We start from the raw sequence: 25,039 nt of genomic DNA on the forward strand, positions 1-25,039 counted from the left end.
AGCTGTAGTATATTTGGCTATTAACAAATACAGATTCAATGATTGTTCCACTGTCCCTCAGCCATGCCGGAAGCCAATCTGAGCATCAGAGAGAATATCATTCTGTTCAGCCCATGTTTCCAATATAGCCAGGACTGTACCTAGAAGGTTTACTGTACAGTTCAACAGCGATATTAGCTGATAACAGTCAGGACTATTCCTATTAACTTTTTTAAAATATTGGAACAATTATGGCCTCCAATCAAATGGTGGGGATCAAGGTCATAGAGGCAGCCCGTAAAACATTAGTAAGCAAAGGGGCTGACAAGGCAACATTGCTTTTAAATTCATCAACTGCAATATCGTCTGGGCTAGGGGCTTTCTCACTAGGGCCATAATTAATAGCAGCCATTATTCGGCAATATGAAAAGAGGGGATTCAAGATACACAACGCCATACCATGTGACTTATCTATATCCACCAAGATGTTACTTTCCTGTGCATCTGGATAAACTTTGGAGATGTGTTCAAACCATGACACAGCTGTTATTAGACATTACACCTTTGGAGCGTAAGACTCCTTAAAAAAGGGGAGATTAACTATCCTCCAAACTGATGTGCAGATGTTTACAACGGCGGACAAAATGACCGCACTTTCCTGCTATGTTCCCTTCGTGTGAAGGTTTTCGATGATCATTCGGGTTGGGTGTGCATATGTTATTCCAGCACCTGCCGTTGTTTGGCGCTATCTGCAAAGCAGAGAAATGTAGAACCCAGAGAATGGAGTGATGCACCACCCCTTTGTGTAAGAAAGTTCTTGTACAATAAGTCTTATAGTCTTAGTTGAGTTGTTTTTCAACAGTCTTTTATTTCAAAGAAAATCCAAGTTAAGGGAAAATTTGTCAGCCAACGCGTTTTGCTCATAACAATGAACTTCTTCAGGGCTGTGAATTGCAATATAAAAATACATAAGTGTACGGACATACAAACGTGTATACATGGCACAGAACTAAAGTGACACAGACGGGAGTATGGAATTGGAAAAATAGTGAGGGTAAGGTGATGGGACTGGTAGAGCCTGTATGGCACAGGCAAGAAAGTCAGGGGAGGGGGGGGGGGGGGGGAGCAAGGAAGCGGTGAGGGGTGAACAGAGCAGAGCGAGTCGTGGGGAGAAAAAGATAAGTAGTGGTTTAGATTAAAGTGAACATATACGATTCGTGAATATATACGATTCATTATCACTGTAATGGAAGGTGCCAATACTACAAGATCCAAGTTGGGGGTATAATGTCCCAAAGCATTGTTCTTAATAGTATGTACAATACATTATTACTGAAATGCAAAGTGCCAATAGTGCAAGGTCCTAGTTGGAGGTATAATGTCACAGAGCATTGTTCTTAGTATGGCACTTAAGTAGCGTGAGAGTACCGCCCCAACAAATGCAGGCCCACACCTATTTGATACCAAACACCCATGGCATTTATAGTAAAAAATAAAGGAGATTAATCTGAGGTATAGTTTAAGGAGTTTAATCCCTGATGAGGAAAAAACAGCAAGAGAAGTACATTCCATGGAGTAAATTTGCGTCAAAATATCAGTATGCTTGTACAGTATGGCTGCGTGGGCCTCCGTGATAAGGGCTAGCAAGCAGTAAATCTGGTGGGAGAAAATACCATATGTCAGTACTAATATACCGCTGAAAATGGGCAGGGCAGGGAGAAAGCACCATACGTCAGTACAATAGTACTGCTGAGAATGAGCAGGGTAGCTGCGCAACGTGTACTTGTAGTGTGGTGATGCTATTGAAGGTAGTGGTCGAGTGCATAGATGTGTCGGCGGAGGTCAGTGCTGGTGGTGGCCTGATAGTGAGATGGCGTCCATGTGTGACCAAGATCATTCCATAAGACTGGAGTGATTCCCCGCTGGTTCTAGTGGAGAATCTAAGGGTAGAGCAGAAAGAACGGCCCGAAGCAAGAGGGGGCAGAAAGTAAACATAGAGCGCGGTCTGCGGTGTAAACGTGCGCTGATCGGTAGGGTGTGCGTGATGGTAAAGTGCACGCTGCAGAGCACAAGGGATGTGGGCCCACCGTGATATGTGGTGCTTGATTGAGGGTCGTGGAAATCTAGAGAACGGCCCATGGTCGTAGTAGGGCAATGTGTGATGAAAGTGCGCGGTTATGAACAGGGCGTGGCGAATGACAAACTGTGTTAACAAAGGACATGATGAGTGGCACACTATACGGTAATCCCAAATTGTAAGATTATTGAGAGGACGAAAAAGCGTGCGCCTATCGGGCAAGCGTGAGGTGAGGATACATAGATGTAAAAATCAAAGGTAAATTGCAGTTGTCATCTGGGTGATCTCTTGTTGTTCCAGTGGTAGTGTCAGCACAAGTATATGTGTGTCTGAATAGTCGTCAGCGTCAGCACAGGCTAGTGTTGGCGTGCCTGTCGTTCGGTAGATAATGTGAGCCAGTAGCTAACACACATGGTTACATATTACTATTAGGCGGGGAGGGATATTGAGAAATAAGCAAACTGACAGTCTTGTTGTGTTTGCAAGTGCAAAATACGAGCGCAATATCATGACCGATAGGGGGAAAATATATGTACGTGAACAATATATATTTACAGGACATGGGAAGAGATATAAAAAATAAATAAAGCAAAATGACCGTCTCATCATATTGGCAAGTGTAAAGTAAGAACACTGTCTCATGACTGTTTGAGGAAAAAGTGCGTGAACAATAAATATATACAATGCATGGGGAGGGCGGGCCTGATAAGACCAAGGCCAGGATATGAAGTGGTGCAGCGTCAGCATATACAGAAATAAATAAAATAAAGGAGTAGGTGATCATCATAGGATGCAACCCCAGGGGGAAAATGCAGAAGAAAGGGATATGAAAGTGTGAAAAAGGCAGGAACGTGACAACATTGGACCACGGGAAGGCGTAAGTGGGCCCTAAGTGCTGACTGTGTTATGCCTGGGTTGGTCTATCGGTACTGGGTGGCGGGGTGTTGGGATATTCATCTGAGAAAATAATGAAATTTGTGGTCGGTGTTGTGTCCCCGCTTGACCGCATCTAATCTGCATATCCACTTAGCCTCCGTCCTCCCAAGTGTCAGTTTCCTGTTTCCACCCCGGTTGCTAGGTGGGATGTGATCAATGCCCAGGAAATTGAATTTGATGGGCCCCTTGTGTGTTAAGCGTTAGTGTTCAGTCATCGGGTACCTGTCGTCATCATTGATGAGTGCCCTGCGGTGTTCTTGGATCCTAGTCTTAAGGTTGCGCACTGTACTGCCCACTTAGATGATGCCACATGGACACTCAATGACATACACGACAAAGGGAGTGTTGCAAGTTATGTGATGTTTGATTTTGTGCGTGTGGTTGGAGTTATAGCTCCATTCCTTGAGCTTATTTTGGCCCAGACAGCAGACATTGCAATTAGTGCAAGTGAAGAACCCTTCAGGCGGGGGTGGCAACCAATTGTGTGTGCTCGCCTTGCTGGTAGTGACATAGCTGGGGCATAGAGAGCTTCTCAGGGTGCGACCCCTTCTAAAAATCAATGATGGATTATCAGTAATGAGTTGTCGCAGTGAGGAAATGTCAACTAGTAGATGCCAGTGCTTCCTGAAGGCCTCAAAGATCTGGTTGCTGTGAGCTGTGTAATCAGTGAAAAAAGCTATCCTGTCACTGATTAGTTTATTGTTATGTTGTTTGCCTGTCCCAAGTGTGGTCTTGTTGGCCAGTGTGTTAGCAGAGCAGAGAGTACTCACTCTGCCAAGAGCCATCACCTTTTGGTCATAGCCCCTTGCTGTAAAGCGTTCCTTGATATCTAGGATGTTCATCCTGAACTCATGCTCTTCGCTACATGTGCGTCTTGCCCGGACTATTTCCCCGCACGGAATATTGGAGATGACTGATTTGGCGTGTGCACTGTCAGCGTGTAGTATGCTGTTGCAGGAAGTGGGTTTGCGGTGTAAGGAGCTGTGGACTACCCAGTCTTTTACAAAGAAGTAGATGTCCAGGAATTCTACGTGGTCTTTGTTGTGTTGCATTGTGAGCAGGACATTGTACGCGTTGTCGTTTAGGTGCTGCAGATATTCATCTAGTAGTGACTCACTGCCAGACCATAGACAGATTATGTCGTCTATGTACCTCCCCCAGTATATGATGTGGTTGGTCCAGGGGGAGGCATGTTTGCCCAGGCATGCTCCTTCTCGTACCAGCCCATAAAGAGTCCCGCGTACGAAGGAGCGAATTTCGAACCCATATCGGTCCCCTGTAGTTGGTGGAACCATTTTTCATCGTGTTTGAAAAAGTTGTTAGTGAGGATCAATTCTATCATGTCCATAATCATGTTGTTGTAGGAGTAGTGGTCTGCCCCCTCGGTGTCCAGGTAATGGCGGGTGGCCAGCATGCCAAAATGTTTGTGTATGCACGTATAAAGCCCTACCACATCAAGGGTCACGAATCTGAGCTCCTCTGACCATGCGAATTCTTCTAGCTTGGCTAGTATGTCTTTACTATCATTCAGGTATGATGGTAAGTTCGTGACGTGTTTTTGTAATGTGAGTTCCACAAATTCCGACAGTTTCTCGGTAGGAGACCCTATGCCTGAGATGATTGGTCTACCAGGTGGAAAGTGGCCCCCCTTGTGAACTTTGGGGAGAATATAGATGCACAGGAGCCGAGCATGGTCTACGTGCAGGTACCTGTACTCATCTGTTGTAAGTAAGCATTCTTCTTTCCATTCTGTGCGCCTGGTATTGATGGTGGTCTGTAATACAGGTATGGGGTTGTGTTGTATGGGTTCGTAGCATTGTTGGTTGTGCAATTGACGTGAAATTTCCCCCATGTAGTCATGCCGATTCATGACCACCACATTTCCCCTCTTATCTGCCTCCCTGATTAAAATGTTGGGGTCATTCTGCAATCTCTGGAGTGCTTTTCTTTCCCCCCGTGGTAGGTTTGGAGTAGGGTGGGGCGTGTATTTGTCACGTACTTCTAGTTTTCTGAGCTCTTCTGTAACTAGATTGCCAAGTTTTTCTATATTCGCATGGTATCCTCCTAGTGGAACAAACTTACATTTACATTTCATGAATTTCCAGGTCATCTAAGATGGTCTGCATGTCAGGTGTAATGTCATATTCAATTGCCAACAGTGTTTGTACACCCCTTATGTCCCATATAGTGCGGTTAGTGGTTGTGGTGTGTGCAGTATACATGACAGGTGTATCTGGTTGCTGGGCAAAGAATTCTTTTAATTTCAGTATTCTGAGAAATTTGTACAAGTCAATATGCACATTTACTAGATCCCCATATTGCGTAGGGCATCCTCCAAAATGATCCACTGTCTTTCAACTCATCTGCTGCTACCAGATCCTCCCATGCCTTTTTTCTAAAAAGCCATCTTTCTTTGGGATAGCACCAGCATATAGATCTCCCGAAACTCAAATACTACCTCAGGCTCAGAGGGCTTCTTTTTTTGGGACCACCAATAATTTCTTATGTGCCAAAGAACAAGCACTATCAAACCACCAATCAAACCACCAATGGGGTTTATTCTCTTTTGGTCCTCTGGTCGAGGTCATCAGATATTTGAATATGTCACAAAGTTAAGTATAGAAGCCCATAATCACAGATGGTGCAGCACTGTCATCTAAGCAAAAACCAAAGGCCTTCACATTTAACTGGACCAGGTTCTGTAATTAACAGATTGCAACTAATTTATTCAATTTAACCAGAAGACCTTTATTCTTGGGGAAAAAAACCTTTATCCTTAATTGCCACAGCATCAGGCTCCAAGTCCCACCTCAAACTAATTTTAAGGGGTAGTGATCGCTGCTGCAATTTGGGAGTACGGTAAATTCGGACAACCAGGGTTGCAACTCACATGAGAAAAGAATTAAAGAATTAAGGTAATAGTGCTACAAACTCCCCCACCTGTGAATTTAGGCAATGGATTACCGACCATTGCACAAACCTCTGAAGCACGTGAAAGATTGTATTTTCACCATAAATTATAGAGACCCTCACCAAGTTAGTGATGCCTACAGGGAGTTGGCCAAACAAATTGCACAGGGTTGGTGAATTACATACAGAGGTATTACATACACCGACACAAGTACTGTTAATCACGTCCTGTCTTCTCATGATAAAGTTATCAATTACGGATTCAATTTAATTTAATATTAGTTTGGGGATACAATTAAAATTACTGTAATACAAGTTGGCCAACAGGTTATTATTGGAATCTGAACTTTGATAATGTAACAGCTGACGCTGAGGCGTCAGAACAATGCTCCTCATTTTACTAATTGGACTAACAATGGACACCAGAATAACAATGTCCTCCTAAGCCCTACCTGGGTAAGAAAATTCAACTGAACTAAAAAAGGAGCGATACCCGTCAAAATAAAAACGGTCTACTGACAGCAAATCATATCAAAGTTCATGATAATCAGGATTATTTATTTTGGAACAAATTCCAGAAATATTTCAGTAAACAAGAGAAGTTGATTTGCTCCCCTTGCCCTTGGGCCTTGACCAGTCACCACTCACATTAGACCTTACCTTAACTAGCTCCATTAAGTCATTTCTTTGGAGAATTATGCACCTCTACAGCCAGTGAAAGGATCATCCTGTCAGGACTTTCTGGTCAATCATTATTTTCTAGAGCTTCCAAAGGAGTAAAAGAATTAATAGCTTCAAAGAGCTTGTGGAGTCCAATGATATCCTTGAATGCTTGCAGAATGGTTTTAGATCCCATCATAGTACCAAATCCGCTTTGTTTTTGTTAGTGGTCACTGAACATCTGCAAGGCTCTTTAGATGAGGGCAACACCTCAGCCCTGATCTTACTCGATAAAAGCGCCGCATTTGACACAGTATCTTATGAGAGCCTGTTGCGGCACTTACAGGAATAGGTGTTGGTGGCGACGCCTTGAATTGGTTCAGGTCATTCTTCTCAGAGAACCTTTCAGGTTGTTGCCCTTTCCTTACTGTTCACAGTTACACACCGTGCGACAAGGAGTTCGCCAGGGATCGACGCTGAGCCCCACGCTATTTAACCTCTTGCGGGGGTAGCAAAAGATAAGGGGTTATCACTTGTATCCTATGCTGACAACACTCAGCTTGTGGTCTCCTTCTCCAACAACTCTAACCAGAGTTTGACCAAGTTTTGCAATGACCTGGTGGCAGTTGTGGACTGGATGTCAGCTAACTGCTTGCAGCTTAATGCCAACAAATCAGATTCTCCTCTTAGGAACAGATACCCATTTATAGGACGATCAGTGGCAGCCCCCATTGTTAGGGTCAGCCCACTTGCCCAAAGAGGCCGTAAAAAATCTGGGTGTCTGTAGAGACAGTGCATTGTCCTATGAAGCACAGATGAAATCAGTGGTGGGGGTCTGCTTTGGAGTTTTACGAAGACTTAAACCTCTACTTGGGTTATTCGACACACAAACACGCCAGATCATTATCCAGGCCACTATAGTTACTTGATTGGACTATTGTAATTCTCTGTTTCAGGGCAAAAATAAATCTGGGGTCCAACGACTTCAGAGGGCTCAAAATGCTGCAGTGCTAACTTTGCTCGCACTCCCTAAATTTTGCTCAGTTTCTAAACTCAGTCTTTAATTGCACAGGATTCCAGTGGACAAGAGAATCCACTTTAAGACACTGTGCATTGCTCACAGAATCCTTACCACTCAAGCGCCTCCTATCTTATCTAATCTACTCTTACTCTATGTCCCACACCGTGACTTGCGCTCTGCGGACCTCCACCTGACCTGTGTTCCCAGAATCAGAAGAGCATGAGCTGGAGGGCGCTCATTCCGTGTGAAGGCAGCGGACCTCTGAAACGCTCCCCAGTGACTATTAGGTGCATCCAGGATCACTGGGCTTTCAGAAAGGCAGTGAAGACCTGGCTTTTCACAGCCTAATCCCCTGCTCTATCTCTCCTCCGCAATCTGTTCTGGAACCAGCATTGGGACACCCTTTTGCTGGGAAAGCCATGCGCTTTATAAATCCACTAACCTAACAAATCCACTAACATAACATTATATTGCAAATAACATCCTGGGCCGTGGCGGCACCTCAGCCTGGCGGCCTCCTTGGGACCGGATCGTCACTTTGGGCTCTGCCTGCTGCCCTGCACCTCCGGAGCCGGTGAGTGGTGACGCTGTGGGGGCAGCTCGCGGCAGGGTTGGGAGCACACATGCCGTACCGCCGGGCCCGAGCCTCCACTCAGCGCTCTTACCGGGTCTCGGCTCGCGGACTCCCGGCTGCCCTGACTTCATCTCTGCTGAGATCGGGGACAACTCTGCTGCCTCCCGCTTACCTGCCTCTGCTGTCTGGCTGGCTGGCCTTCTAGCGCCATCAACGCACATGACTTCCGGCCTGGGGTCCTCCATCTGCAGCCACACGTTCTCCGCCTGCTGGCACCAGCGGACTTGCTCATCACCTGCCTCCTTCCTGGTGAGCGGCCTCCCCGCCGAGGCCGGGAGCCGGTGAGGGGCCGACCTTGTGGGCACCTCGGTCGTCCTCGCCGCCCACCGTATGGACACAAACACCTTCACGACTTACTGCTGCTGCCTGCCTTGACTGGCGCCTCTCCCTGTTGGTTGCCTCCCACCTCTGCCTCCAGGTAGGTCTCGTTGCTGCCGGGGGCATTGCATGGGGGGGCTGGGGGCACGCACGTCGCACAGCGAGGTCTGGGCTTCTCATTCTGCTTCCCAGCACCCATCAACCCCCGCGACGAGGCCGGCGCGCTCCTCTGGATTCCCTGTCGCCAGCCGCTCCGGCGTGCAGGGCCCTGCCAGAGCACTTTATGCAGACTGCGGCACCGGTGGGGGTCCTGCTGTGGCCTTCCTTGCCCCGGCATACCGAGGGATTCACCCCTGTCCCCCTACGGACTGAGCCTCTTGTTCAGACACACACCGACCAGCTGGGCTGGCTGGCCTGTCCTGGCACGCTACTTGTCCCCTGCCACGTGCCTCATCTCTTCGCACCTCTACTTCGCTGGGAGTACAGCAGTGTCTCTGGGACTTGGCGCAACACCTGTCTCCTGGGGCCTTGTACGCATTGACAGGCAGTCCGGGGTTGCCTTCCCCCTCTTCAGGCCTCCTGCCTCTAGCTCGGCCCAGCTGCCCTCCCCCCCTGACGCTCTGACAACGGCCGGCGCTGCCGCACCTGCTCCACTCCTGCCCGCCAATTCTGGTAATCTCGCTTCCCCCTCATTGGATCCACCTGTTTGCACTGGCCTTTGATCAGACGCTGCTTCCCCTCGTGGGCCCGGCTGGCCGCCAGGCCTCTCTCCTGCTCCAGCGTTCTATTTGGACCTAAAGACTGCAGTCCTCCTTGGGGCAAGGAACTTCGTTTGCTGCCCCTGTCGGGGGCCGCGCCCGCCGCTTTGCCACGCTCTCTCTCCACTGCAGCAGCACCTTTCCTCCTCTCCCACCCTGCTCGGCGCTGTTGCCTTGCTCTGCTATATCATCGGCAACATTCCCCACGGGACTGTGCCTAATCATGGGGAAAACAGATCCCAAACAACCTAAGATTGCCTTTGAGCAACGTCGGCAGACCTGCCAGGACGGTGCGGTCATTGACGTGGGAGACTCCGCCTCCCAGGCTGATGCTGCCCTAACACGAGAAGATGACTTGAAGGCCATCATGCTGGAAGTCAAATCACCCGCCCACCAAGAGGAGCATTCGTTTGGTGATTCTCTGCAGTTTAAAGAGTGCAACAAGTTAGAGGTGTAGAATCAAAAAGCCCCTCTACCCTCGTGAACGAACGGACACGGGAGTGTACAAAAAAGTGAATACGTAATTAAGGCATTTAAATACAGTAGCCACTCGGCAGGAAATTGAAGCAACCTCTCAGATCGGCCAAAAGGAAGTTAGAACGTATAAGTACATCAAGTGCATTAAGCAGGGCATATAAACCAAGTTATACAATAAGTAAAACAGAGAGAAATGAATTAACTATTGTCTTGATAAAGATGGAATAATAATCAAACCCATTGAAACGAGTCGACGCATCATTATACATAATCCAAGGGAAAATTTGGGCCTGCAGATACAAAAATGAGTGTATCCAGGCCAGGTTTCCAAACTGTCCCATAGGATATGTTCCTTTGAAAGAAAGTATACTGTCTAACCATTGTTCTCTTTTTATGTCATAGTATATTGTGTAAACTGATTGTAATTGGAGATTTTACATTTATTGTTTTTATGAATTGTTTTTACGAATTGTTTTGTATAAAACTGTGATAGATAGGAAGTGTATTGAAATTTTAACATTGTAACCAGTTTTTTAATAATAAAAGATTTTTGTAAAACTTCAGTGCTATTTAGCAATTGATTCATATATTAGGTGGGATTTTCCTTGACGAATTGTATCATTGTGCACCTTGTGAGGTATGACCTAATTAGGAGTTGAACCTTGTACCCTGTTCCTTTCATAACCCAAGGAAATATTTGTTTTACTGGCCGTCAAATCAACCGAAACTGGCATCACTGCCCAACTCGACCAACTGTCGACCCGGCTGTACGCGGTCAAAGCCAGAGTCGACACGCATGACGCAAGCTTGCTGCAGGTGAGACAAGGGTTTCTGAGGCTGAGGACGCGGCCGCACGGGACCATCACAGGCTTCTCCAAATGGACAAGGTCCTCGAGGTGATCAGTAACAAGAAAGAGGATTTGGAGGTGCGTTCCCGTAGAAGCAACCTCCGTATCACAAGCGTGCCCGAATCCTCCAACATCTCCAAGATGGAGGTCTTCGTGGAACAGCTTATCCGCAAACTCTTTGGCGAAGTCCTATACCCAGTCTTCATTGTCAAGCGTGCCCACTGCTCCCTCCGCCCTCGCCCGGCTCCTGGTCTGCCGGAGCGCCCCATCATCGCCAAGTATCAGAACTTTCGTGACCGCGATGTCATCTTGCGAGCCGCCAGGGCGAAAGGCGACATCCGACACCAGAGAAGCACCTTGGCCTTCTATCCAGACTACACCATGGCGGTGCAGGCTACTCGTCGCAAATTTCTCCCGGCTAAACGGATTCTTCAAAAGCACGACGTCTCCTACTTCCGGCTTACCCTGCTAAATTGCGAGTCCGACAGGGCTCCAAGGTGCATGTCTTTCTGGAGCCAAATGCTGCGTCGGCCTGCGCATAGAAACTGGACCAGGCTCCGCGCTCTCCTCCTGCTGGCTCTCAGTCCACTGACGTTGGCAACCTGAGTGAATGACTGAATTCTCTTGGCATTTTTGTATTACTCTCCAATGTGTCCCCTGGTGAACAGTTAACTACTCTGGACATCCTAAACATTGCTTCATTGGTTATATACAGGACTCCTCCCCTTAAATGTGTACCCGCCTGTGGCTCTCTGTTGTTTGTGGCCTGTTCTGGCCATGTGGCCATTCATCTCTCCGCTATGGTTCATTTTGCTCCCCGTCCTGATTCTTGTGGTCCCCGACCATCACCTCGCCGGATAGGTTAGTCCCCCTGGTGCCCCATTGCTCTCTTTAAATTAATTGTTGTCTGTGACAACTCCTGGTTTGGCCACCCTGACCCTGAGGCGCGCGTGCACCTGGCAGCTGCCCTCCAATGCGCTCCGCGATTCGGTTTTCTGCGATGAAATCCAAACCGCAATCATGAATTACTTTGACCTCAATGCCGGCTCTGTGGACTCTCCTTCCACTCTATGGGAGCGGTTCAAGGTGGTGATCCGCGGCAAATGTATCTCCATGCAAGCTGGCGTCCTGCGCTCCATTCACGGTACCCTGGAACGTCTGGAGGGGGAAATCAAGGCTCTGGACTCTTCTCATTCACTTGACCCCTTTCCCGACACTCTTGAGCAACTCCGGAGCAAACTATCTGAATTTAATGATGAGGCTGACAGGGAACTTTCCTTTCTAGAAAGGGAGGCGAAGGCGCGTCGATATGGTGAAGAGGATAACCCATGTAAAGCTTTAGCCAATCTCCTATGGCAGCCTCATGCTGCTAATTTTATTACTACGCTCCGGGATGTGGGTCGGGAGCGAACCACATCTGCTGCTGAGGTGGCAGCCAGGTTCACCACCTTTTATTCTCAACTCTACACCGCTGGGTTTGCTCCTTCTTATGACATCCTGGATCAATATTTTGACACCCTTGAGCTTCTCTGGCTTGGTAACAGTCATCAGGAGTACCTTGACGAGCCCTTTTCCAAGGAGGAGATCTTGGCGCCCATTAATAATCTACCTGGCGATAAGGCTCCGGGTTCTGACAGTCTACCTGCTTCCTTCTACAAGACCTTCGCGCCCCTCCTTGTTCCGCACCTTGCTGCTACGTATAATGACTCCTTCGAATGCGGCCACTTTCCTCCGTCGCTTCGTGAGGTCCTGTTGACACTTCTCTTGAAACCGGACAAGTCCTCAGAGCTTCTTGATTCTCACTGCCCATTGTCGCTCATCAACACCGACAATAAAATATTTGCCAAGCTATTGGCTTTCTGCCTCCTTCCTCTTATGCCCGATTGCCCGCCCTGACCAGTCCGGTTTCATCCCCGGTCGTGCCACGTCGCAAAACCTTCAGACTTTATTTGCTGTTCTCCACTAGATTAACCCTGCTCTTCCGGCCGTGGCGGCCCTTTTGGATGCCACTAAAGCCTTTGACACTCTTGAGTGGCCTTTCCTCTTCTCCCCCGCTTAGGCTTCAGCCCGGTATTTTTGCGCAAAGTCCACCTCCTTTATTCCTTTCCCACAGCTCGCCTTCATATTAATGGTCAGATCTCGGAACCCATCCCTGTTTCTAGGGGAACCAGACAGGGATGCCCACTCTCGCCTATGCTTTTTGCTGTGGCTATGGAACCCCTTGCCGCACGCCTCTGACATCATCACACTCAGAGGGGCCTTGGATACGGAGCTCGTTCGCTGGTCGTCTCCATGTATGCGGACGACGTCACACTATGTCCGCAACCCCCCAAGAAAATATCGGTCCCATGGTCCACGAGGTGGTGCGATTCGGGGGTTTGTCTGGGGTGCAGGTTCGCTGGGGTAAATCCATTCTCTTTCCTCTAACAGACGCCACTGTCCCCTTTACCCCAGACTACCAGTTTGTGTGGGCCTCTGAACCTACTAGATACTTGGGCATCTGGCTCAGCAGAGACGAGGGCGAACTTCAGCCGAGCATTCGACTGGCTGGAGACTAAGATCCCCCTCTGGCGGCGCCTGCCCTTGTCCCCGGCGGGGTGGCTAGCCATCGCCAAGATAGTGGTGCTCCTGAAGTTTTTATACCTATTTCTCAATATCCGCATCCCACTCACGGCTCATTTCTTTCAGACACTTCGCTCCCTCATCATCTCTCTTAGCTGGGCTGGGCGTCAGCCTAGAATTGCATTGGAAATTCTCACACTCCCCGAAAACGTGTGGTGGGCTGGGTGCCCCGGATTTCAAATTATATGCCCTTAGTGCCCAAGCCAGCTTCCTTCACTTTTGGTTACATCCGACGCCCTACCTCATGTAGCGGTTGAAGCTGACCTTGCGGCCCCCTTGCCGCTCCAGACAGCTGTCTTTGCCCCCGCGAAGTCTCCGTGCGGAGAGATGGATACGGTTGAGACTCTGCACTGGGCCTGGGATGGCCTTCGGAAATTCTCCAGTTCTAGCTCTGTCTCCGCCAATTCCATGTCTATCGCATATCATCCAGCATTCCCTTCCCTGCATACTGTTGGGATGGTAAAACGTGTGACTTGTTTGGGGCTCTCCACGTTATCAGATCTGTACCCTGCCGTCAACTTCTTTTCTCTTCCAGTCGAATCCGGCCCCTTGGACACCCTGCTCTACCACCAACTTAGAGCGGCCTGTCGGGAGCTGCAACCCACATTTCCACAGCCTCCTCCTTCGATGGCTGCCCTCGACCTTGCATACACCTCCACTTACCCCCTTAAGCTGGTCTCCAGACTTTATGCCCTTACACTGGCAAGCATCCTCGATCTCCGCTGACCGGGCGCGCATTGCGTGGAGCGAGGACATGGGCACCGACCTCTTTACGGACACTTGGCTGTACTGTTGCAGGCAGACTAAACGACTGTCTCCTAACAACCGTCTGCGCCTCATACATTTTAAATATTCGCACAGATTGTACCGCTCTCCTGCCCAGTTGCATCGAATAGGTCTCTCTCCCAGCGATATATGTCTGCGTTGCTCTGCCCCCGCCACTGACTTCTCTCATCTCGCATGGCTGTGTCCCGAGGACTCTACATATTGGCGAGATGTGTGCAATGCCATCACTGAGATTACTCCCACGCCAGTTTTACCTGACCCATGATATGCCTATTAAGCTTTGTGAAACACTGTCCAGATGCCTCCAGTAGGCTCACTGCTATGCTGCTTGTTCTTGCGCGACGTAGGGTCGCCGTGCATTGGGGTCGAAGGCCCGCGCCCAAGGTTGGCCCTTGGCTTCAGGATGCAGCGAGTTGTCAGACGCCTCTGTCCGAATTCTGGGACCTGACGCCGGCAACTAGTCGGCCGCATGATATCTGGGGACCCATTGTTTCTTATCTTCAGTGCCAGAGTGCCTCACCCTCTGCGTCCTCTCCCGCGCTTCCTGCTGGCTCCTCGCCCGCAGCAGCCGCCGGTGCTGGCTCGTAGAGGTCGCCTCCCCTCCTCTGCTCTCTACTGGCTCTCTGTGGGCTTTCCTACACATACTTTGCCTCTTCTGGGCACTCCACCTGGCCCCTCCCGCTCCATCCTCCGCTGTTTGCCCTGGTGCACTGATGTGGACTACCATTATGCAACTGTTTTTATGATGAATGTATCAGCTGTGCCTTTTATTCCTAATCTGCGGAATTCCCACCTGTATACCTTGTAACTGGATGTGCAAGTTCTTTTAAAAAATTTAAAAAAGAAAAAAATATATTGCAAATAACATCTCTTGGGCATTAGGGATTGCTGACCTAACCATCTGATTTTGACCATCAGTAGGTTTATAGACGAACCCCAGTGGGAAGTTCATGATCTACCCAACTTGTTCAGGAGCCACTTTTAAAACAATGGGTTCCTAGCAACAAAAGGAGATCTAAAATGTACTACCACACGGTCCTCCAAAGAGTATTTGGGACCTATACCCACCCAAATCATTCTCCTACTCATCAATATGTAATTGAACAGGTCTTGCCTGCAACCAGCATACTTCCTTAACCAATAAACAACTTTGAAAATCCCACTGTTTTTTTTCTTCCAGCAAAGTTAGGCTTTTATCGAATTATTCCCACAGTGCCTGTTGACAAGAATGGAGATTAAAACACTCACAACTGGCCACTGGGGAAACCTTCCTCCATACTTGTACAGTAGCAGCCTTCTTGGCTGTCCTTGCTTAAGTGTTCTTAAGAGTTGGTCGAACCTTCATTTGCTTCTTTTTAGCTGGAGGAGGGCTAATAAGCTGTGGAGCACAATCCATTGATTGGCAGAGAATCATTTGGAACACAAGGATTAAAGGCTGAAGTTTTCCCACCGTCATCTTTTAGAAAAATCCTAACACTCAGCAGTTGTGTGGGGATTACATAAGCATTTCTTCTATCCTCCAAATGTAACAGTGTAGAATGTGCTTTCAGTCTTTCCTCTACGATCCCAATTTATTAATCACATCCTTTGCACTCGTAAGAAAATAGATAACAGAGGACGTTGCATTAACTTGCAAATCCCTCCCGCGATCTGAGATGGTAGATTTCCTCTTGCCCATTATAAACAGACAAGCAACTAAAACACAAAAGTCAGACTTAATGTTTTGTTAAGAAAAAACTAAGAAGGGCATCCCAGTCCAGCCTCCTCAAACTGGCTCAGAGAGGCCAGTCTTCACCCGGATACATACCAGCAGCTTGAGTGTCCCAGGAGCTTTATAGCACCCCCTCCTTGCTGTTGGGAATTCTGGGCAATGGAGTTCACCTGAATATGGTGTTGCTACTAGTTCTCTCTCTCCTGATCAGTTATGTCCCCTATCTTGGACCCCAACGGTTCTATATGCATGTTACAAGTACATGTATGTTCCCTCCAGTTCCAGTTTCTAAGACGCAAACATATGTGTGTCTACCGTCAACATGTTCTCTGTCAGATCCGCCATCAAAGGGCTGGATATTCGATTCATAAGTATGAAAGGCCACCGACTTTATATGGCTAAGTTACTCCATTTTTACAGTTCAGGCAAGTAGGCCCGATTCTGTCCTCAAAGCCTTTCCCTGCTCTCTGTCTTTGACAGCTTCAGCTTGAGCTCGCATCTGTATCCATGAACTTTGTCCTACTCCCTGTGCAGCTAACGGTGCCTGCCTCGGCCAGTTTTCGCATGCCTGCCAAGAAGCTGTATTTCACCTTCGAATTATCTATTTTGCTCTTCAGCCGATGCATTCCTGTCTAGTGATTTAGGTAAACATTTCCTTTAGCTCACAAGCAAGGACTCAGCCTTTCCGTCCTCCTGCAAGTGATTCATAGCCCTGCTGCCATGGAAAGTTTTCTGCCCCTCGCATCTCATATAGACACTTAGACGCTTGTACACGCACACACAGTTAGTATAGAATAGATTCTGTCCGAGAGTCCTTCCTTGTGGATAACATAGTTCTCCAAACATAGGATGGTAGATATGATTTGGGATTAGGTTGACTTGACCCCCCAGACTTCTCGTCTCCACATGTAGAGCTAAATGTCAAGTCCCCTTCACCCCCTAGTTGCACGTCAATTACACGTCATGCTGCTGCGCGCGCATCTATGCCAAGTATTATCTTATAGATCCACCTATGTCTGATAATGCAAACCAATCATGTTTCTTTTATTCCTTATTACGCCTAGTTTCGATTACGTACCTGTTTTGTCACTCTTCTTATCAAATGTTACGCCTTCTACATTCGTTTCATTGTAATGCACTTATTATAAAAATACATGTCTGTCAATAAATTATTGTACTTCACTTCCTGAACCCTCGTGGTGACGGAACCTGAAGGCCGCGACTCGAGTCGGCCATTTTGAATGGAATAAAGCCCATTTAGAAAACCTCTTATACCACGGATTCTGCCTCTTGTTATTTTGAGCTATTTACTTTATTTTAGGATTCCGTATGAAATTCAGTCCGGTATTTTTATTTACCACAGAATGGCGCCCGAATAGGGACACTTTCTCATCTCACGCGCCGGCGGTGCGTTGCAGGCCCGGTCTCCTGCCACAGCTGGACGGACCATAAACGCGTACCAGCAGGATTTCCTGTAAGCTCCCTCCGGTCAAGCGGGGGCGACTGAGGCTGCGATCAACCCAGACGAGGCGGTGAGAAGTGCGAAGTATCCCGACCAGAGCCTAGCTGAGAGAGCAAGATCCGAGGTATACAGAGGCCCACCAGGTTTTCCGAAATCCCGATGTCCAGAGGGTCCGCTGTCCGCAGTCATCGAGTCCTGTCCATTCTCTGAGGCCTTCCGTTTCAAGGAGCTACTCGGTGAGTACCATCGCCGGGGAGGCGTGTTGACGCGCACATAGGTTGTGCCGGTCAAGACGGATTTGGGTACACAAATCCGGTCTGCACTGTTTAGCAGTGTATATGTACTGTTTAGCAGTATATCAAGTATTCCGAAGTATTCAGTTATTGTCAAGAATTCAGCGTGGTGATTAGTTAGGCAGACTGTCATCATTGTCGATCATTGTTATAATGTTTAATGTTTAATGTTTAAAGTATTCAGAAAATGTCTTGCATATTGTGGTATGAATGACTGTTCATTGTTCACTGTTCATTTATTGTGTTTTTCGTATTAAGAAAATTCAAGAGTAAGTATCAGATCAGTTGTAAATATGCCGCTCTTCTCGAAGTTAAGACAGATTACTACTAGAAAAGGGGTGCTTGAAGAAGCAGTTCCTATTCCTCCTAGGGACACTCCAGGGCATTTTATGTACCATAAACATGGCTTAGATGCCATATTGTTTCTTGATCTATGGGTAGATTATACCAAGGGATTGCCGGAAAGTCAAAGGTGGCCCGTAGCGGGAACCTGGGATGCAGAGTGCATCATGAAAGTGGAGGAAGAGTTATGGAAAAGAAAGGTCAGACAGTCACAGAAAGACGCTGTTGAGTTATGGCGTAAAGAATCTCATAGACGAACAGAAAAAGCACGTAGACAAGAAGAGAGGAGTAAAGAAAGTTCAAACAAAGTTCAAGAAAATCTATTAATTGAGGAAGGTATCCGAGTGAGATCAGAACAAGTAAATAGACAAAGAAATGCTCTTATGAATGGTATGTATCCCCTTTTAGCCGAAGGACTACCTAAGGCTGATCCAGAGATGCCAAAAGACTTGCCACCCCCATTATTTCCAATTAAGGTACATCCAAAAGGGCTTCCCAGAACCGCAGAAGATGTTTTTCTTTCCTCATATCTAGACGACGCAGCTCCCGAGTATGCTAACGCCGCACCACATAGACCGTCTGGTGTAGGGGTTCAACGTCAGGATCAGGTATCTGTCCCCGTGCAACAGCAAGTCCCGACGCAAGCTTCGGCAAGCACATCTGTTTCCGCATCTGTCTCCGCAGTCGACCCTACAGGGGTATCGACACCCATAGTTGCTGTGTCACGTTCCACGAATCCATTCACACCCGACGCCCCAGATGGGGCCACGGGAGGTGCTAGCAGTACCTTTACACCACCCAGAATAAATAAACTTGTCTTTCAAGAGTCAGCACATTCACGTACACCTAAATTCGTAAGTGAACGTACGCTTAAGGAACTCCTTGTAAATTGTAGATATGACCCAGTGGTTGGTAAAGAGGACGAAATGGTCCTGGCATCATTACGTATCAGGCGAGCCGCAGAGTATTTAGCAAGGTTACCAGGAATGACTACGCATCTAGATAACATATATCATTTTGTTCAAACAGGACGAGATCCAGGATGTATTAACAGAGCTATGGAATTCCAGAAAGTAGAGATACAGGGGGAACTGTTACGTTTCCTCATAAACTGTGTAATCAGAAATCAAGACCGTCCGGGGGTAGACCCGAATGCAATGCTTACTCTTACAAGATGGAGTCAGAATATATCAGAAGGGAGACACGATAAGCAAAATTGTATAATAGCCATGTGCCGAAAAATACGTAAAGAAATAGAGCGTATTCATGAAGAAAGATTGGGAACAGACGAGTTTGAGCCAGATGAAGTGTCCGAATCAGGGAATTCCGCAAGACAGTCAGAGACCATAGCCTATGTAGGCAGAGGAAGATACTGTGAAAGTACTAGATGTTTTTCTGATTCCATACACTCTGTATGTCCAAATAATAGCAGAACGTATCCGACGCCTGTAATAAATCTGAAGTCTCCTGAACATTCGTTTCAAGCCGCAGATAAGATACTACGAGAACGAAGGGGTTACCACCTCCTCGATTCCATGGATGAGCAAGAATTAGCCAGATCAGCCGTTCACTGGATTGACAGTCCTGAAAAATACGGTGATGAGACCGTAGCACACACGTTTTTTAATCTCAGTACAGATGAACAACGTTTAGCTGGAATCTATATGATTCAGCAACTCCTCATATTATATAAGAGCCAACATGCTGACCCTGGTCCTTTACCTGATATATTAACGGAACTACTCACAAACAGATGGAGAGGTTCTAGTAACAAGCTAATTAAAGAGATATTAGTGTCACGTAAACAGTATGTCCTTTTTGTAAGTCCGGATTCTCTCTCGCTGCCCCACAGAGAAAGAACGCCGTACTATATGGATAGACAAAAATCCTTTACGGGAAGTGCACCCAATAAAAGGCGAAGACAATGAGTTTCACCGTGTATTTGTTTACACACCCATATCAAAAATGGAATTATTAGAAATGAAGAAAGTAGTACCTAGTCATGACAAAGACCCAGCGGGTTTCCACCGAGAAATTAAAGACATGTTACTGATGGGAGAGTACACCTTTCCTGATATTATGACGATATTAAAGGTGCTTTTGCCTGCTGGCATTTATGAAAAATTGAAAGAAAAAGAGTGGGAAGTGGGAGACCAAAAGATAGACTGGACAGCATTAGCAGAGGAAGAAAGGGGCCGAACTGCAGGTTCAGGGCTCGGGGATAAAGTTAAACTGTTACCAGGTTTACTAGTACAGGTACTGCCACGTTTATTAACTACAAAAAAGGAAGATTGGGGTGCAATCACAGCCTGCAAACAAAAGCAAGATGAAGACACAAGCGATTATTATGCTCGATTTGAAAAATGTTTTGGTATAAATAGTGGTATAAAAGCAAGTAGTGATTCATATCCACATTTATTTGTGACAAAATTAGTGGAAAATGCATTACCTCCAGTAAAGAATAGAATATTGAAATTCGAGAGTACCTGGCAAAGTAACACTCCGTCGCAAATGCTACAAATGTTACAGTATCATCACAATAGAATTAGGGATGAACAAGAACACGAGCATAGACGCATGAAGGATACAAAAATGAAAATGCTAGTTTCTCAGACAGTACCAGCAGATGGTCACAAAAAGGGTGTGACACATTCTGGTGATTCTGCAGTTCCTGTAAAAGGAACCTGCAATTACTGTAAACAACTAGGCCATTATGTACACGATTGTCCAGTCCTGAAACGTAATATAGCTACAGGTATTGCAAAGGAGAGACCACGATTAGTTAGACAAGATCAGAATGAACAAGGAGCTATGCAGCATGGACAGTCCATGCCAGTTCAGCAACAGTCCATGCCAGCCTCACAGCAACCCATACAGTTTGTGCCAGCTGCACCACCGTTGCCTGCTACTGCCACACAAACCACAACACGACAAATGTATCAGACTGCACAGTATGAATACCCTGAATATCAGCGTTACGCATGAACCAGCCTAGAGAGGGAAGTTGACTTACCGCTTATCGAGATTCCTGTAGATCAAGAAGGACCTTATGTACATAGTGAATTATTAGGTCAAGATAGAAAATTCTTACTCGATACAGGGGCAAGTCGAACAACCATAAAACGTAGTGAAGTTCCAGGGGCACCCCTCTCAGGCTCTCAAAATGTTTCCCTTGGTTTTTCGGGAAAACCTATTGTTAATGAAGTATCACAGCCTCTACCACTTACGATAGGACCTTTGACACGAACTACAGATTTATTGCTTACTAAATCATGCCCAGAAAATCTGTTAGGAATTAAAACTCTGAAAGCACTAGGAGCCATAATATGTTGTTCTCCGGAAGGAGTAAGGTTGTTTTTACGTGATTTTAAAGGTCACTATGTGTCTAGAGACATGGATCCCCGACTACAGACTTTACCAGTACATCTATGGGCACAAGGCCCTACGGATGTTGGCTGCATGAACATTACACCCTATCGAGTTACATTGAAAGCAGGAGTGGTACTACCACGAATGCGACAATACAAGTTACCGCATGATGCTGTAGTGGCTTTGCTGAAAATCATTGATGAGCTGATTGCCCAGGGAGTAGTTGTAGAAACAGACTCCAATGTATGTAATTCACCGATAATTCCGATTCTTAAACGAACTGATCCTACTGCTCCGCCAGTATACCGATTGGTTATTGATTTGCGTGAACTAAACAAGTGTATTGTACCACAATTCCCTGTGGTCCCTGATATATCATCATTGTTGACAGCAATTGATTCCGAAGCAACATTTTTTACTGTAATCGATCTCAAGAATGCCTTTTTCAGCGTCCCAATAGATCCGGAAAGCCAATACTTGTTCGGATTCAGTTTAAATGGGCGCAGCTTTAAATTCTCACGCGCTCCCCAAGGATTTACAGAAAGCCCCAGCATCTACAGCCAAGCACTGAAACGAGAACTTGACAGTATCCACATGCCAGTCAATACTGCACTGCTTCAATATGTCGATGATCTGCTGATCACCGCAAGAAGCGAGCCAGAATGTGAAAAGGCTTCTCTGACAGTTTTACATTTCCTAGCCGACAAGGGGCACAAGGTGTCCCCTTCTAAGCTGCAATTCTGTGTTCAGCGAGTTATTTATCTTGGTCACTCGCTGTCCAAGGAGGGAAGGCAGCTTACACCAGATCGCATCCAGTTAATTGCTAACATGTCAATACCCCAGACACAAAAGGAGGTGCGAGCTTTCATAGGCCTCACTTCATATTGTAGGCAGTGGATCCCTCAGTACGCATTTCTAGCAAAACCACTCATTCAGTTAACCACACAGGAGGCAGCCACATCGACTGTTCTCCCTTGGACTCAGGAACATACACAAGCTTTTGAAAGCCTAAAGGAAGCTTTATGTCAAGCACCTGTTTTAGCAACACCATGTTATAGCAAACATTTTACACTCTTTGTTACAGAACGCGAAGGTACTGCCTTGTCAGTACTCACTCAGGATCAAGCAGGATCACGCAAGCCATGTGCTTATTTTTCCAGTACATTAGATCCCGTAGCTCAGGCTTTGCCTGCATGCCTGAAATCAGTGGCAGCGACAGCTTTAGCAATCAGACAAAGCGATGCCATAGTATTAGGACACCCATTGACAGTTCAAGTACCACATGCAGTAGAGGTTCTTGTGAACCGAACACAAACACAACACTTGACCATAGCAAGACTTACCGGTTATGAACTGACATTGTTTCAACCACACATAGAGATCCGACGGTGTAATACATTGAATCCTGCTACACTATTACCTGTGATTGGAACAGACCCACTAGCTCATGATTGTGTTGAAATTATTGAAATAAAGACGAAACCTAGACAAGACTTGACAGACGTTCCATTGTTAGATCCAGACCTGACGTTGTATGTAGACGGATCGTGCATGAGAACAAGTACAGGAGATTTAGTGGCCGCGTATGCAGTCACAACAGACACTGAAGTTATTGAGACACATTGTATAGATACTCTGTCAGCCCAAGCAGCAGAACTTATTGCTCTAACGCAAGCCTGTATTCAAGCCACAAATAAGAAAGTTAATGTATACACTGACTCACGTTATGCATTCGGAGTTGTACACGACTTCGGCGTGCTGTGGCGAGAGAGGGGTTATCTAACGTCCCATGGTGCCCACATTCAGCACGGACCCCTCATTCATGCCTTGTTAGACGCAATACATCTACCCACTGCTATATCGATTATGAAATGTAAAGCACACACGAAGGTTACTGATACCATTTCTCAAGGCAATGATTTAGCTGACAAAACAGCTAAACAGACTGCTCAGAATCGCACATTAGACATGACAAAGCCAATAGTTCAGACACCAACACAGTGTATGACAATTAAGGATCCCGCACTTGACGTAATTGACATACAGACACATGCCACAGCAGAAGAAATAAAGAAGTGGACTGAACTAGGAGGGATCCAGACAGATCAAGGATGGATGACGAAGGAGAAATCTGTATGGTTTCTCCCTGATTCCATGGTTCAAGCCATTATAGCTACAGTTCACAGTCCAGCACATTTAGGAGAGAAGGCTATGCTAGACAGCATTCAGCACATTTGGTTCAATAAACATTTACGAGCAGCAGCTAAACAAAAAGTTCGTACCTGTATGATATGTTGTCAGTTTAATCCAGGAAAGAGTGTTCCCGTAGAGCAGGGTGGATTTCAGCCTCCTGACCATCCTTTTGAAGTCCTCCAGATGGATTATATTCAGATGGAACGTTGTCGAGGATTCAAATATGTCCTCGTAGTTGTCTGCGCTCTCTCCCGTTGGACAGAGGCGTATCCCGTATCAGATTACACTGCCCCGACTACTGCCAAGCAGCTAGTTCGAGAATTCTTCCCACGGTACGGTTTACCACGTGTTGTATATTCAGATAACGGTCAGCCTTTCTCATCCGAATTAATGAAACATGTCTCACTTTTGTTGGGATATCAGTGGAAATTCCACTGTGTCCGACACCCCGAGGCAGCAGGTCTCGTGGAACGACATAATCAACTTTTAAAAATCAGATTGTCTAAAATATGTCAGGAAAAAGGTGTGGACTGGATAGTAGCCTTACCAGTTGCGCTATTCTACATGAGAATGGTAGCACACTCTCGAACAGGGCTATCCCCTTATGAAGTGATCTTTGGTAGACCACCGAATATGTGGGGGACGCCTATACCCCGTAAAATAACTGATGTTGACTGTAATATGCTGACAGATTACCTGGCTTCCTTGATGTCTGCACTACAATCTTGTCGTTCACAGGTAGTCGCAGCTTTTCCTGACAACACCGAGGTGAAACCTCATGATGTAATTCCCGGTGATTATGTTCTCATCAGAAATTTTGATCGGAAAACCCAACTGGAGCCAAGGTGGAGGCTTCCTAAGTTGGTCCTGCTGACGACCAGAACAGCTGTGAAGATCGAAGGAAGAAAAGGATGGGTGCATTCCACCCATATAAAAAAATTTCATGGACTTCCTCCTGACACAAACAGTACTCCCCGTGTGTCTTCCCCCATTGACTCAAAGCTACCTTTGGCTGAGGCCAGTAGCACCGAACTCTATAAACAGAAACTCAGGTCCAGATCTAAACTGTCGGACGATTTGATTGTTTAAGTCCTCTCCAAGGTGAAGCGGTTGAATCTGTCCCGACATGTATCCCTTAGGTCTGAATCATGTAGAGTCCAGAATCATAATGAAACGACATGCTTATTGTAAATCACTGCGTAACCACTGTATTGTGACTTTATTAATTTTGTTTTCCTTGAGTTTTTTAATAGTTACTGCAAGTATATTGTTGCATATGTATTATCCTGTTTCTAAACGTGCTTTCAATATAACTGATGAACATTCTTTTAGTGACCTATCCCCACATGAGTTGTCCTATAGACTTGCGCTGCGTAATAACACATTCATTAGTATGTTACATCATTCCCATCAGACTAGTAATGCCACCAATTGTTGGGTGTGTGGCCGACTCCCTCCCTATCAGAATACCAAAGGAGTTCTGCCTTTCTTTCCACATCCGTTCACACACAATGGCTCCTGTGGAGCATGGTTTAGTTTATTAAATTCCATAGACCCAGACACAGCAGTTTATCAACAACACTGGATATGGGGAAATCTGAATCTAGTTTTATTCAAAGTCTGTCACCCCAATAAGGAGGGTC

At 46.6% G+C, this 25,039-nt stretch overlaps 1 protein-coding gene across 1 annotated transcript in view; it reads right to left on the reverse strand.

The window, feature by feature from the left end:
- Window positions 1-25,039, reverse strand: part of SCYL3 (SCY1 like pseudokinase 3) — a 1,105,028-nt gene that overhangs the window by 566,521 nt on the left and 513,468 nt on the right. The window lies entirely within an intron of this gene.

This window comes from Triturus cristatus, chromosome 4_2, assembly GCF_964204655.1.
Source record: "Triturus cristatus chromosome 4_2, aTriCri1.1, whole genome shotgun sequence".
NCBI lineage: Eukaryota > Metazoa > Chordata > Amphibia > Caudata > Salamandridae > Triturus > Triturus cristatus.